A 4,852-nucleotide genomic window follows, 5' to 3' on the forward strand; every position below is an offset into this window, starting at 1 on the left:
CTTTGACGCATATATTGCGGGGAACCCAAATGCTATTTTACGCAATGGGTTAAGAAATTATTTTGACTCAATATATCCGAATATTGGACTTCGTGATTTAGAAAAAGTGGCTAACATGCAACATAAAGAAGCATGTTATGCTTACGGATTAGTAATGTTCGCTTCTCACCAAAGTGAGAACAAGAACATCGGCCTACAACTATTAAACAAAACGTTCCCACAAGTGACGGAGTCGGTAATTGGGGTAAGAAATGAGGTTTTTAGATTGTTACGGGACTGATGGACATTACGTAACCCTCGTCCCTTTGACGACGTTACAACACGCTGTCTTATCAACGGCCATAACGGTTATGTTCCACAAGACCAAGGATGGGAAGTAATCCTAGAAAAACCAGAATGCATGACTTGTTTCTGGACGTATGAATTACGTGTCTTTATTGCCTTTGCTGAACGACTTGTGTACTAGCTAGAATTATCTTCACAACCATCTTGTATCAAATTTATTGTGTGCTATATTTCATGCTATATGTAAAATAAGCGGTATTGTAAGTTTGTAAAATATTGTGTAAAAGTTTGAACGCGAAATATTATTATAATCAGTTTTTCATATAGAATTGTAGTAGTTGAATTGTATATTAGCTACTAAGTATGAACTTAACGGGTAGGTACTACCCGAATTTAAACTTATAAAACGCTAATATGAAGAAAAAGCTTTTATAAATGAGTTCATATTATGCTACGAAATACTATTAACTACTCTTAATATTCTGTATGATTAACTTGTTCCATTTGACTATTTTGAAGGAAATGGCACCGACTACTCGACACACCGTGAATATGAACGAAGAGGAATTCCGCTCTATTCTAGCTTCAAACATAGCCGCAGTACAGGCTGCGCTACATACCAACAATAACCTTGGATCTAGCAGTACAGGAAATCGTGTAGGATGCACCTACAGAGAATTCACTGCCTGCAAACCTTTGGAATTTGATGGAACCGAAGGACCGATCGGATTGAAACGGTGGACCGAGAAGGTCGAATCGGTGTTTGCCATAAGTAAGTGTACTGAAGAGGACAAAGTGAAGTACGCTACGCATACCTTCACAGGTTCTGCGTTAACATGGTGGAATACCTATCTAGAGCAAGTGGGACAAGACGATGCGTACGCACTACCGTGGTCAGCATTCAAGCACTTGATGAACGAGAAGTACCGTCCCAGAACCGAGGTTAATAAGCTCAAGACAGAACTTAGAGGGTTACGAACCCAAGGATTTGATATTACCACGTACGAAAGACGATTCACAGAATTGTGCCTATTGTGTCCGGTAGCATTCGAAGATGAGGAAGAGAAGATCGACGCGTTTGTGAAAGGATTACCGGAAAGAATCCAAGAAGATATAAGTTCACACGAGCCCGCCTCCATACAACAGGCATGTAGAATGGCTCACAAACTAGTGAACCAGATTGAAGAAAGAATTAAAGAACAGACTGCTAAAGAGGCCAATGTGAAGCAAGTCAAAAGAAAGTGGGAGGAAAACGGTGATAAGAATCACCAATACAACAACAACAGCAATTACAACAATAATCGCAACAATTATCTCAACAATCGCAACATCAATCGCAACTACAACAAACGGCCCAACAACAACAACAACAACAACAACAACAACAACAACAACAACAACAACAACAACAACAACAACAACAACAACAGCAACTACAACAATCATCCCAATAACAATAATAACCGCAACAACAACAACAATCAGAAGCAGCTATGCAAAAGGTGTGAAAAGTATCACTCGGGGTTCTGCACCAAATTTTGCAACAAGTGTAAAAGAAATGGTCATAGCGCGGCGAAGTGTGAGGTCTACGGACCAGGGGTTAATAGAACGAAAGGAAAAAATGGTGTCAGAACGAGTAATGGCGGAGCAAGTAGTGTCGGAGCAAGTTATGCCAACGTAGTTTGTTATAAATGTGGAAAACCAGGCCACATTATTAGAAATTGCCCGAACCAGGAGAACACGAATGGACAAGGCCGTGGAAGAGTTTTCAATATTAATGCGGCAGAGGCACAGGAAGACCCGGAGCTTGTTACGGGTACGTTTCTTATTGACAATAAATCTGCTTACGTTTTATTTGATTCGGGTGCGGATAGAAGCTATATGAGTAGAGATTTTTGTGCTAAATTAAGTTGTCCATTGACGCCTTTGGATAGTAAATTTTTACTCGAATTAGCAAATGGTAAATTAATTTCAGCAGATAATATATGTCGGAATCGAGAAATTAAACTGGTTAGCGAAACATTTAAGATTGATTTGATACCAGTAGAGTTAGGGAGTTTTGATGTGATAATCGGTATGGACTGGTTGAAAGAATTGAAAGCAGAGATCGTTTATTACAAAAATGCAATTCGCATTATACGAGAAAAAGGAAAACCCTTAATGGTGTACGGAGAAAAGGGCAACACGAAGCTACATCTTATTAGTAATTTGAAGGCACAAAAACTAATAAGAAAAGGTTGCTATGCTGTTCTAGCACACGTCGAGAAAGTACAAACTGAAGAAAAGAGCATCAATGATGTTCCCGTCGCAAAAGAATTTCCCGATGTATTTCCAAAAGAATTACAGGGATTACCCCCACATCGATCCGTTGAATTTCAAATAGATCTTGTACCAGGAGCTGCACCAATAGCTCGTGCTCCTTACAGACTCGCACCCAGCGAGATGAAAGAACTGCAAAGCCAATTACAAGAACTTTTAGAGCATGGTTTCATTCGACCAAGCACATCACCGTGGGGAGCTCCTGTTTTGTTTGTCAAGAAGAAAGATGGTACATTCAGGTTGTGTATCGACTACCGAGAGTTGAACAAACTTACCATCAAGAACCGCTACCCACTACCGAGAATCGACGACTTATTTGATCAACTACAAAGCTCGTCTGTTTATTCAAAGATTGACTTATGTTCCGGGCATCATCAAATTCGGGTGAAAGAAGATGATATTCCAAAGACTGCTTTCAGAACACGTTACGGTCATTACGAGTTTATGGTCATGCCATTTGGTTTAACTAATGCACCAGCTATGTTCATGGACCTTATGAACCGAGTGTGTGGACCATACCTTGAAAAGTTTGTCATTGTTTTCATTGATGACATACTTATTTACTCAAAGAATGACCAAGAACACGGTGAACATTTGAGAAAGGTGTTAGAAGTATTGAGGAAGGAAGAATTGTACGCTAAATTTTCAAAGTGTGCATTTTGGTTGGAAGAAGTTCAATTCCTCGGTCACATAGTGAACAAAAAAGGTATTAAGGTGGATCCGACAAAGATAGAAACTGTTGAAAAGTGGGAAACCCCGAAAACTCCGAAACACATACACCAGTTTTTAGGACTAGCTGGTTACTACAGAAGGTTCATCCAAGACTTTTCCAGAATAGCAAAACTCTTGACTGCATTAACGCAAAAAGGGAAGAAATTTGAATGGAAGGATGAACAAGAGAAAGCGTTTCAGTTATTGAAGAAAAAGCTAACTACGGCACCTATATTGTCATTGCCTGAAGGGAATGATGATTTTGTGATTTATTGTGACGCATCAAAGCAAGGTCTCGGTTGTGTATTAATGCAACGAACGAAGATGATTGCTTATGCGTCTAGACAATTGAAGATTCACGAGCAAAATTATACGACGCATGATTTGGAATTAGACACGGTTGTTTTTGCATTAAAGACTTGGAGGCACTACTTATATGGGGTCAAAAGTATTATATATACCGACCACAAAAGTCTTCAACACATATTTAATCAGAAACAACTGAATATGAGGCAGCGTAGGTGGATTGAATTGTTGAATGATTACGACTTTGAGATTCGTTACCACCCGGGGAAGGCAAATGTGGTAGCCGATGCCTTGAGCAGGAAGGACAGAGAACCCATTCGAGTAAAATCTATGAATATAATGATTCATAATAACCTTACTACTCAAATAAAGGATGCGCAACAAGGAGTTTTAAAAGAAGGAAATTTAAAGGATGAAATACCCAAAGGATCGGAGCAGCATCTTAATATTCGGGAAGACGGAACCCGGTATAGGGCTGAAAGGATTTGGGTACCAAAATTTGGAGATATGAGAGAAATGGTACTTAGAGAAACTCATAAAACCAGATACTCAATACATCCTGGAACGGGGAAGATGTACAAGGATCTCAAGAAACATTTTTGGTGGCCGGGTATGAAAGCCGATGTTGTTAAATACGTAGGAGAATGTTTGACGTGTTCTAAGGTCAAAGCTGAGCATCAGAAACCATCAGGTCTACTTCAACAACCCGAAATCCCGGAATGGAAATGGGAAAACATTACCATGGATTTCATCACTAAATTGCCAAGGACTGCAAGTGGTTTTGATACTATTTGGGTAATAGTTGATCGTCTCACCAAATCAGCACACTTCCTGCCAATAAGAGAAGATGACAAGATGGAGAAGTTAGCACGACTGTATTTGAAGGAAGTCATCTCCAGACATGGAATACCAATCTCTATTATCTCTGATAGGGATGGCAGGTTTATTTCAAGATTCTGGCAGACATTACAGCAAGCATTAGGAACTCGTCTAGACATGAGTACTGCCTATCATACACAAACTGATGGGCAGAGCGAAAGGACGATACAAATGCTTGAAGACATGCTACGAGCGTGTGTTATTGATTTCGGAAACAGTTGGGATCGACATCTACCGTTAGCAGAATTTTCCTACAACAACAGCTACCATTCAAGCATTGAGATGGCGCCGTTTGAAGCACTTTATGGTAGAAAGTGCAGGTCTCCGATTTGTTGGAGTGAAGTGGGGGATA

The sequence above is a fragment of the Rutidosis leptorrhynchoides genome, chromosome 2 (assembly GCF_046630445.1).
Source record: "Rutidosis leptorrhynchoides isolate AG116_Rl617_1_P2 chromosome 2, CSIRO_AGI_Rlap_v1, whole genome shotgun sequence".
In the NCBI taxonomy this organism is placed as follows: Eukaryota; Viridiplantae; Streptophyta; class Magnoliopsida; order Asterales; family Asteraceae; genus Rutidosis; species Rutidosis leptorrhynchoides.